This window comes from Anopheles maculipalpis, chromosome 3RL, assembly GCF_943734695.1.
Source record: "Anopheles maculipalpis chromosome 3RL, idAnoMacuDA_375_x, whole genome shotgun sequence".
In the NCBI taxonomy this organism is placed as follows: domain Eukaryota; kingdom Metazoa; phylum Arthropoda; class Insecta; order Diptera; family Culicidae; genus Anopheles; species Anopheles maculipalpis.
Window position 1 is genome coordinate 86,486,972 of NC_064872.1, and position 12,046 is coordinate 86,499,017.

At 42.8% G+C, this 12,046-nt stretch overlaps 2 protein-coding genes across 2 annotated transcripts in view; one reads left to right on the forward strand and one right to left on the reverse strand.

Annotated features, from left to right (window-relative positions):
• The window catches only part of LOC126563470 (acireductone dioxygenase), a 568,562-nt gene that overhangs the window by 425,404 nt on the left and 131,112 nt on the right, over positions 1–12,046 (forward strand). The gene's annotated exons all lie outside the window — the stretch shown is intronic.
• Positions 1–12,046, reverse strand: part of LOC126562373 (26S proteasome non-ATPase regulatory subunit 4) — a 363,835-nt gene that overhangs the window by 48,741 nt on the left and 303,048 nt on the right. The window lies entirely within an intron of this gene.

Here is a 12,046-nt window from a genome sequence, read left to right on the forward strand (position 1 = left end):
AGCAGAGGGAGAATATCCCGGAAAAAAAGGACGTCAGGCTGATGATGCAAAGTGGATCGTGAAAGAGTATAATCAGCAACGAAGCGTCCTTGTTTCTTTTGCCGTCCAATTCTTCTGCACGAGACGCAGTGTTCCTTTGCTCCTCTTTTCGTTCTTCTTCGGCTTTTGCACTGATTGATTGACTGTGGGGGTTTGGTTGGTTGGTTGTTGATTGTTACTTATAGCTGCAATTCTGCGACAGCGTCTCTCTAGTAGGGTCACCTTTCATCAAGAGCCTTGCTTTGTACGTAGGGCGCGCGTATTAACTATATTGTGCACGGTTGTGTTTACTTTTTGTTTTTGCAGCTGCCCTAGGAAGAGTCGTTTGCTGTTGAGAAGTCGATGGTCACCAGTACAAAGTCGTACTAAACGTTCGATTGACTGGAAGGTGGGGAGATGTTTGGACGATCGGGAAGCAGGAGCTGTGTTGATGCGTGCTGTTGTTGTGCTGGTTTGTTTTTTTGGTGGTTCTTCCCTACTGACGACGGCCGTTGGCTTGGTAGTAGCAGCGTTGCGTTTCGCAATGAGATAAGGCACACATAGTTGTTCACGAGGAAAGCTTACACTTTCGCTTCTTGCGATGCATCATCGATGGGGATGGCCGTTGCCGTGGGATAGGTAGTGGCCGCCTCGTAGTAGCTAATGCTGCGAAGGATGATGGCACTACCAGCGGCGTCGCACGTTGGGTACAACCGTTTAACTACGATCGTGTTGACAGGGTTGTTGTCGTGGTGTTGTGGTTGCTGCTCACAACCCAAACAAAGCATTTCTGGAAGAAGAAAAATAATAGTAAAAACAACAGGTAAGTTTCAGTTACTAAAAGTGTTATAATTGAAAGTTATAATTGAAATAAAATAAGTAAATATTTTCACTATCCATTAAGCTTGTTTATTCAGCCAACAAAACTGTTTCATAGCAGAGTCTAACTGTAAACACAATTTTGTCTGTTTGATTTTCTTTTTCTTTACATTAGTCATAATTTGGTCCGCTACCATTTATTTAGCTTTTCCAGACCAAGCAAGCGAACAAGCGGACAAACAATTGTTATAAAAATCACTAACAGAACAAAAACATATCATTCTCTCAACCCTCTGATGCCTAATGCACGATGGAATAATGGCACATTCTCGTCGGTTGTTGATTGGACACACATCATGGGAGCACATTGGGCGAGGGTGGAAGCTAAAACGTTATTTATTCCACACAAATCGCACCGAACTGGAACCGATAAATTACACACACAAACACGCACACAACACAAGCAGACAAATGATGGAGACGATCAGCAAAACATTCATCAGACGTCGACCGATCTACAAAACAAAACAAAAAATGGCTCCACACACACACACCGATTTACCCACGGTTTCTGCCCGGATCATATACAGCCGTTGACCACCGATTGACATTCTGTGCCCTCTCTTCTCGGTCCACGGGGAACCGCATGCGCGTAACCGTACGTCATCAGCGTCATCGTTTATCTTTTTGCTTTAATTGAACAACAGAAACAAAAGCATGGCGGCTGCAGTCTTGCCCATACCACCCACCCACATAAGGCCACCACCACCAATTGGCGGAGCGACGACGTGCAATCAAACTCGAGCATCATCATTATCGTACTTATTTCCTGTCCCTGCTTCTTTACTACGATTACGAACCGATCGTTTACTTTTCAACTGCTTAGAAGATGCTCCAATCCAATTCATTGCTCCGCGTTGCAATAGGAAAATAGAGGGGGAGGGATGCCGATGCAGTGAGTGTGCAACGCGATACAAGGCGCCCCCATAAAATGCAGCTAATAATTATTCCCCGCATAGTTAGTTGATCGTATTTTCGGAATCCGAGCAAGTTTGAGGCCTCAAAACTACCGGAGTACAAACATGCTTCTCGTGGTCCATTTCCATGGCAGTTTGTGTGTCACAAATAGACTAAAAGTTTGTGGTAACTCTTCAAAAATAGTCTATGCGATGGTAGTTGCGACAGAGACGCCGGTCTTAACACCTCAGGACCCTGGTTCAAGTCTCATCCGTTCCGTTCCCCCGTAGTTAGGACTTCACAATATATATACCAGGCATTGTGGATCATTAAGCCATGAATAATATAACTACATTGAAGATAAGAACCAAGTCGGAAAACTAAGTTTGCCGATGGTTTTGAAGAAACAGTTATCGAGGAAAGATCACGCCGATCATAGTCGTTGGAGCTAAAATTGGTCTTCAAAAATGGTCACCAATATTTGATAACGATCATCAACTTTTGACTCGAAGGCACTAGTAATTTTTTATCAGAAAAGCTTGTTCCTTTAGTGCGAAAAATCCCTTAAATCCCTGAGAGTTTAAGTATAAGCCTTATCGTATTCTTTCGGCACTATAAGCTCTTCTTGGCTTTTTGGCTTCCAGTGAAACTTTACTCTTAATTTACTCCCCCGAGCGTCTTTCGTGTAGCTTCAAATATTCGTAAAGCAAAACAAAGCATCTCGAGCAACATAATGCAGCATTTTGTATTAGTTTCCTCTATTTAAACCAGAAAGAAAAGAAAATTTGTCAGCAATTTTCTTTTCTCTCTCTTTTTTACTTTTCCTTTTTGATATTTCGCTTATCAAAAATGTAATGTGACACCCCCACACGCTAAGTGCATGTTGGTGTACGAAAACCAGTCCAAGATTTGATTACAGTGCCGTCAAAATAAGCAGTACGATGCTGTACGAAGAATTTTTTTTTTTAATGATTTTATAAAATATTAAAAAGCACAAAAATTTATTTCAAAATTTTATTCGAGTAGCTTTTTTGCATAATCCTGCCATTAGTCGCAATAAAGATCACACTTTAACAACAAAAAAATCGATCAAGCACCATCAACGCTTTTCACCTAACAATCGGAACAAACTGACAAACATAGAGGAAAGAACATGTCTTCAAATTCTACCCAAAACTTCTCACCACATCTGCCAGTCCATTTCTAGAAAGGTCTCAACGAAATGGCCCAGTTCTATATGTGTCATCAACCGCACGCATCTGGCTGCACTAATCGTTTCGCACTCTGCTTTACTACTCTCCACCGTCACCGCCATTTTCCAATCCCTTTCCTTCCCCCCGTGTTTTCAAGATCAAAACTTCTCCCCCGATCCCAAGCCTCCTTTCTGTTTGGTACGGTGATTTCGATCAACTCTCAACTCCCCATTGCGTCTCGTCTTGCGCGTGCCCCTGCCACCGGGAAGCAAAGGGAAAGAATAAGGAACCCAAAAGACGCGCAATTCCGGCTCGCACAAACCACACAGCAGCGCCGTGCGTGGTGTGTGTGTGTGTGTGTATGTATAATTCTCGCAATGGTCCGGCATTTTTTAAACGACGCAATACAACGACGACGACAACCCCAAGGGTAGGGAAAACTGCGACTATGTATATCCCTTTTGGCGGGGTTTGTGTTCCTAAATCGGAGCTTTAAACGCAATGTATTGTTTCTTTCCTTTCTTTCCGTTTGCCGCCCCGGTTGGCAGAATGTAGCAGAGGAAAAATAGGGAAATATATTACTGAATCAGTTGCATAATTGCTAAATATTGTGAAATATTATACATCAGGGGGGGCGTCTGGTAAAGCCGTTTGTTGATTTGTCGGTTTGGAATTTATAATTAATGCACATATATTTTTGAATCCACGAAACACACTGGGATTGGTAAAGGTCGATGCAAAATGAGTCAGTCGGCGAGCAAAATAAAAAAAAACAATAACAAAACATTCGTGGTCTATGAGAAAAATATAAAGTGTGCTTGATCATTTACATTCGAATTCTATTAAAATAATCGTATTTATTAGTCAGACATTTAGCAAACGCTTCCTCAAACGCCCTTTTTACTTCGTAACCTCGGAATAGGTCCTTCGCCCCATTTACTTCCACCGCAAGCGCGAATTGTTCCGTATGCCTTCATTACCATGTGGTCCCCAGGCAATACTCTCTCATCATTCACCTGATAAAACAACGATTCCAAAATTTCCCACACTCGGGTCACCACACGCGCCGTTCACGAATTCAGTTCTATTTTTCTGCCAAGCACTGTGCAAGCTTTGTATTCTTTTCTTCCCAGTTCCATCCATTTACATCCTCCGCACAAATGTTGCACAAATGTTGAACACCGTGTGACGAACCCTCCCCTCCCAGGCTAGATAGCTGATAACAGACACGACAGACGTGGCTTGATAGTGAGGAAAAAAAGGGATCGCGACGGAAGTACTGGCAAACGGCGTCGTGTGTGCTCCAGTTCGTATCGGAGATAGCGACGATCGCGAACGTGTGTGTCTCTCTGTGTGAGTGTGTGTGTGTGTGTGTGTGTGTGTGTGTGTGTGTGTGTGTGTGTGTGTGTGTGTGTGTGTGTGTGTGTGTGTGTGTGTGTGTGTGTGTATGTGTGTCCCAACCAACGTCCGGGGGTCTTCAAAGCGATTCTTCAAAAAAATTAACCTCGCCTTGCTCGTTGTTGCTCGTCTACGCGATATAAACTCAGTTCGGGTCGCGCTTATCTGGCTTATCATCAATTATCAAACAACTTTGCCTCCCATGCATCACCCAAAAACCCTTTTTAGCGGCAGGGTTTTTGTACCTCAGAACAGGCTGCACCGTTTATCAACGAAACCCTTTCCCTTTTTCTTTTTTTTTTTTTTTGAGCCGTCGCTCCTGCCATCTGAATGGGTGCTTTTCTTTATCAGACCGGCTGTCTATACGATGCAGACTAGCGGGAGACTTCTGTCATTACAACGGGGCGAGCACCTTTTGCCATCAAATACACGGCAACTCAGCATGGGGAGTGGAGCATTGAGAGAAGCCATTTGTTTAAATCTTGATTGCTCTTACTGCGACGAAATGCACTATTTTAAGCCTTTCTCGCCAACCAAACGAGCACCAAAGCACGTACCAGACTAGCGGGAACCGTTCTAATATTGCTGCAGATGTAACTGGACACGAGAGCAGTGAACGTTCTCCTCCACCACGATCGTTTATAATTACGAAGCGCATAAAGTGCACTGCTTCTTCATAGGGGAAGTATTCTGTTGTTTCCCAACCACAACACACAACGCACAGCAACAGTCCACCATCATCACCTTCAATTGTTTAAAATGGAAATAAATTTATGCACCGATCCTAATCTGAGCCGAGACCGACCAATCATCCATCCGTGTTTGACGCAGCCCGTTACAGCGTTTGCAGGTTGGCTGGCCACACTGAATTCAAGCAAAAATTACGACCAAGAACACTAATCAATTCAACAATATGTTTGCAGTTTTCGACAGCAAAAAAACATTAAAAGAATTGCTCACGAATGCCACACCGTCATTAGTAGTGTAGCACGAGATGTTCTCGAATAAAATGGGCTAGAAAAGCAACACGTTTGTTATTATTGATAAGTCTTTTAAAAAAAAAATCTGCGTACGTCGGATGTTGAAGCTGATAGGAAAAAAAAAATTAAATGTCTATACAAAAACTCTCGCTCCGTCATACGAATTCACCCTAATGCTTGTTGCATTAATCTCGTCCGCAACGTACACAAGAGAGAGCCTCTTACCTTGACACTTGACACACGCAGATAGCGTTCTGTCGGCTAGACACACCAAACGAAGTCATATATGAGGTGAATGCACAAGTTCTAAAGTCACAAGATTAAAGTCTAATTTCAGAATATGATCGCGCTTCGATGGCTGGTGAGTGGTGAGTGGGTACGAACACCTTTAAAAATTACTTTCCTGAACGCATAATTTGATCAGATAAATGACCTTATCAGATGGATTAACAACATTCCGAGATATCTCCTCAATGTTATCGCCCAATAGCTATCATTACAGTAGATAAAAGACTAGACATCTTGGGAATTATTGTCTTGTCTCTCTATTAAAAATATTTTCAGAATTAATGGCTCTAAACAAACCGTTTACAGCTTATGTCCAGCATTACCTTCCGATCTGCGTCGCTCTATTTTACTTCTGCTTTCATAGAATTATTGTAATGTAACAATAGCAAAAACTTATGCTTTCACCTAACACACCATTCTGTCCTGCAGTATCCCAGCTTTGGTGATAATCGGTCCGGATTGAAATTCCGTTTTACGACACGAGACTTTTTGGCCACCAATAAAACAAGATTACCAAAAACCAAAATCCTCCATCACAAGTAAGGGGGCACCAGGGGCCGCAACACAGGGCAAAAGCTCCCCACAATCATACGTCACTTCCGACCCATCCCTCCATTCTTCCATCCCATGTGCAATGGAAATGTATTTCCAGCACTGCGCGCCAGAGAGCCTATGAGTCGTCTTCCTTATCAGAAAAAAAACGCGATAGATGACCACCATCCCCGCGTCTTCACCCTACCCGTCTGAATGCACTCTCTTAGCGATCTTTGATGTTTCGTGTACGGCACCCCCAAACTCTTTTCTCTCTTTTGTGTCCGAGACCGCGATTATCGTCATACGCGCTAATCAAGGCTAAGGTAAAAGGCAAAGCAAAAATTGTAAAAAATAAAGGAAGAAATCACCAGCGATTATTAATGGTGAATTTGCAATAAAAATGAGCCACAGTAGGGAAAAAAAAACAAATCCTCCTATCGAGAGGGAGAGCGATTAGGCTGGCTGCACATATCAGTAGCATTTGAAAATGTGGACCACTTACACATAGAACGCGATGGAAGACATCCGGGTAAAGAGGGGTGAGATAATTGCAAATGTGGTGCTGCGTCGTGCAGAACAGATTGTGTAAAATACGTTCAATATTTGATTGAACAACGTCGAGTGGTTATTGTCACACCTTAATGCTAACGAAAATTAGAACACCTCGTCAGTGAGAAGTACATTAATTTCGAAAGAAGTAAACTAGCAATTTAACAACTATGATGATCGATCTAGAAACGACAGGACCGGGGTTCAAATCCCAGCCGCACTGTCCCTCCGTAGTGAGAGCTGACTCTACTGACTACGCGGTAACGGTAAGTCTAAGTAATGAATACTTCACAGAGCCTGAAAGCGTCGAAGAAGCCGACAAATTTATATTTTTCTAAAAATTCGCTAAAAAGGCGATGGCGTGGGAAGCCGTTTGCGAAATGCGGGATGATGTCCGCCACCGTTTGTGACAACGGAGACGATGGAGGACCGATACCTACATCCCGGGAGTGTTTGAATCGACGTTCGGTGCGCATGATACGAAAACATGCTGATCCAGTGTTGTTTTGGGCCGGATTTGGCCTCAGTTCACTATGCCAAAGACACGAACGCCCCGAACTGCCCTGCAGCCACACTTGAGAAAGCATGTTAAAGCTGCGGAGAACATCGACAGTTTTCAAAAAGACTGGAAGAAAGCGTCAAAAACCGTTCGGAACAAGTCTGTGCTGAACCTGATGGGAGGCGTCAGATGAAAAGTGCGATCATTAGCATACGATTAAATTTTTTTTTTTTTTTTTTTTTTTTTTTGGGATTGGAAATAGTCCAGAACACGCCAGAAAGAATGTTTATCTAATAAACATTCAGTTTCTGGAACAGGTTTTATTTTTTGTCTAATTTTTTAATCGTGCTTACCCTTTATGATTTACAACCCGAAACACGCTGGAAATATTGTTGCTATTTCGCGTAATAAGCCGTAGACTTTCCGACATTGGTTTAATTTCTTGGACACATTTTTAATTGGCACCTTTAACAAAGCACAGGCCTCAAGTCTCAGAGAAAATTTTTAAACAAAAACGGACAAACAGCACAATAAAGGATGCCCTTCTAGAATGAATCTCAACCCCAGAACCGTTCAGAAAACAAAAGTTTGATGAGTATGAGAAGCCCGCAAATAGAATCCACACACAAACAATTCCTTAAACAAAGCGTTCACACATGGGGAAGAAGCTCGACCTAATTTTCGACCCCACCCCGGTACACCCGGGACCACCACTTCGGGAACTTCAGCAAGCATCATCCGAGCCTCCAAAACGGCACATCCCCCAATCTTTTATTCCCAATTTTTTACTGCCTTTATTGAAACGGAATTGCGATACCTTTTTTTACAATAATTCACACTTTTTTGGCGTACAAATCACTCCCGCTCTTGGTCATTTTTGGTACATAACACCAGCACGGCAAAATTAGCAATCAATATGAAATGTGGTGTGATACGGTACGCCATTTCCGAACGGAGAGGAGGTAGTACACACACACACACACTAAAAAACATCGCAAAGATTACTGTTGCCTCGGAATTAATAGATTTTACTTTATTGATTATCGCTATCAAAAAATTGGCTTTTCACACCCATCGCAAATAGAGGTGTGATAATGGAATGCGAAAGCAGACAGTGCAGTGCGCGCGGTCGGTGTCCCTCACGCCCTATCCCTCTCGCACTCTCTCTCTCTCTCTCTCTCTGTTCTGCCTTTTCCCAGGCATACCAATTTTTAAACACACAGAGAGACAAGCGCAACGGGTTATTGATCAAACGCATTAGAGGGGATCTATAATGTCTAAAACTGTGTGGCCAGATGTAACACAATCCTGGATTTAATAGCCGGAAATAGTCGGAACACTAGTAGCCTAGCGAGCCAAACTGTCTCATTTTAATTTAGTGGTTTCGGGTTGCTGCTAGACAAGATAAGGGGGATGGGGGACCCGAGATATGGGAAGTCATTTTATCACACACCACACGACGAAGAAGAAGAAAAACACACACAGCAGACAGAGTCACAATCGATCGATTATCGCGATATATCTCCGCCCATAATTTGCACCCTGTCTCTAATCGGAATCATGTGTGCTGCTGCCCCGGGCGATGGTTTTCCAATACTCCAAAACCAACCAATACTATAGGCGAAGGCGAGGTGGAAAAATGGACGAGCCCGTCATAAGGAGGAACAAGGTCACACGCTCGCGATCGGAATCAGCAACAGCTATCTAAATATAGTTTTTTTTTTTATTTATTGTCTCGACGCGATAAAATAGCAAACCCCCTCTCCCACTGTCTCCCAAACAAACACCAGCCGGTACCCGTTGGGGATGTGCATTCTCGGCCCTCCTCCACCTTCAAGGAATTTAATGAGTTTCCACCGGCAAGATTCCACCTTTACATTGTCTCTGCTGGACTCTAGCGACCAAGATCGCGACCAAGACGAGACGATCGCTAGACGAACGAGTTGTTCAAACAGTGTAAGCAACAAAAAAAAGAGCATCCACACAGAACACATGTGGCCACAGACCGTACTACCCTTTTTCTCACATTCACGGTCCACCGGGTTTAGATATTTTTGGAGTACACGTGTGTCAACGGAAAGAGGTGGTTCCACAGTAGTAGAGATAAAGTGGGGGAGGTGCTTTAGCTTCATCCACAAAAAAAAAACGGAACGTGAATCTCACAATCAAGGATTGTACCCACGATGTCTCTGGCAGCAATACTGTTCCTGTTTCTTTCCACTTTCCAAGAGGGTCTCTTATAATGTTCGGAGACTCTTTCTAAATGTCAAAAATTTCTATGGCTAAACAGCTTCTTTTTCGGAGATCCGATACCGCCACCGAGATCAGGGGCCTGGCCATGTTTGTCCATAAAATTAATGATTACATTGTTCAGCTCTACCAGGACTCTACTTGGACTAGAAGCTGCTACTCCGCCTGACATATTATTTGGATGTAGATTGAGGATTACCCCAAAAAAACGTATTATTACACTAGTCTATTCGTCAACCATTACCATCAGAACTATGCTACTGTCATCGACTCATTTCGAATGAATTCTAGATGGTCCACAAGGCTTGGTCTCGAACATGCATGATGAACTTTGTAAAGTGTTATTCATTTAGAATGCGGTCACTCATAACAGGCTTTAAAAAGGAGAAATTTTTAACGTAGAAATATAATTTCTACATCAAACGAAAGGTTTTTTATTGTTCTTTCATCATAAAATACGAGCAAAGTATATTTGTTAATGTACGGATGAATTTAAGCAACTTTCTTGTGATATCTCTCATAAGCTGTCGAACAACTAGTTTATCCACTTCAGTAGCTGTTTTTTTCCAATAGTATGCGTGTTGGGCAGTTGGCAAATCTGGCCAGAGCTTAATTGGGCCTTTATGTGCTTTATTAAAAAGCAAAACACACTTTTGCAGACAATAATCTTAAAAAAGGCGTGTGTTGTGTCCCCACAGCTGCAGATGGCTTGCCATACCATGAGTTTGCGGGCAAATTTGTCAGCAAAAACGAACTTATTTTTTAGTGAGTTTCGTCATCCATCAGAACGCGTACCTCATTAGAACCTGGTCATACAATTTTTGGAGCACGTGGTATGGCGATGTGATTATGCTTCAGAGTTGTGTTTGGTTGCTTTGAAGCACGAAAAGAGCGGTAGTCTGCACTCAATCCTTCTGATCTTCTGACGGTACTTATGCTGCACCGTATTTTTTGCAAAATCCCCATCCGCGAGTCCAAGGTTAGTCTGTAACGCACTCAACATCTTTCAGCTCAACTGACATTGTGTTCCTGCACGACGATTTTGTTCTTCGAAAGCATTCTAGCGACGTTTTGACGTTTCCGAAACCATATTGAAATTCGAAAAAATTCAAACATATTCAAATGTGGAAGACACGTTTTTAAGGAATTTTCCTATTTTGCTCGAGAACCAAGTTGAATTTTCTCGGTGGGAGTGCACAATTAATTGTCTACGTTGCAGCTCCAACGTTATTAATAACTGAATCAAGCACTATCATGCCAAAACCACTCCATAAGAGCGAAGAGTGGTCCAATACCTACTCATAAGTGTCAAATTCTATATAGTTCCAATTCCAATTCTCAACCAATTTAAGTGACATTTTACGGCGACACAATACCGTGGAAAACCGACTGAAATCTGTTCCTTATTGAATTCTTTGAACCATAGTCGTCTACAAAGGGATAAGACTTTAGGAAAAGTGTTTGAAAACCCAGTGGAAATAATCCATTTTTAGTACATACGTTAAGTAGTCCAGTAATGCAAGTTTGAATGAGTAGAAAACAAGCAACAAAGAGGGTGAAACACAGCACAAAAGCTCGCAGCAGAAGAACTGAATGACTCATAACACCTATTCCTTCTTCTTTGTCGCTTAGAAAGAAAGATCCTTCGTACAAATCGACTATTGCACTTGATGCAAAATGTCAAGACACACTTCTCTTATGTCCGGATGCAAGATGGAATTCTTTCTTCTTGTAATATTATACCCTTGTAAGAGGGCTACCTCTTGTTGTCGTTCTGTTTTTGCTATCTAGTTTAATCGACGACGCGTGGAGCCCGATAATAATAAGCGGGGTAACCCTCCGAATCCACCCCTTCACAAAACCGGCGCTAAAGACCTTTGCTGTAGAAAACGGTTTGAAGGTTATTTTGAATGACCGTTTCTTCTTTCTCTTTGTGATTCGTGCACTATCGGCAAGGCACAAACGGATGAGTTGCAATACTTGATCGCGCCCGAAGGATCATTCGAACTGAGCTGATGATAAGCTGATATCTGCAAAACGGTGATGATGTTGTCATACTGCTATTAGACATCTATTTAAGCCAGAAAAAAAAGACAACAGAAGGAAAACGTTTCTCCATAATACCGTGGCCATTATAGGAGGAGTTTCGTTGTTTCGGTCATTGACAACATTTGACCCCAAATGGTGGTGGAGTGGGAGGGAAAACACGTTCGTGCGGTCGTGTCTTCGGACAGCAAGAAAGGAGAAACCGACCGGTATGGAGAAGCCAATGGCCACAACTACCTGTCCCCCAACATCTTGCTTTCCTCTCCAGGTGAGGGACCAGGGACCAGATTGAGTCACTTTGGCACGTGGAAGCTATGAAATGTGGCATGAAACGTTTTTTTTCCGAGCAGGAGAGAGAGAGAGAGAGAACACCAAGCGAGAGCGAGAGCGAAAGGGAAACGCGTTGGAAAACTTGACAGGTGGTGGAAAAATACAGCCCACCTCGCTCTCTTGTGCCGCACTCGGGAAAACTTCATTTTCAAGGTGAGAATGAAGAGACCAACACATAGAGTGAG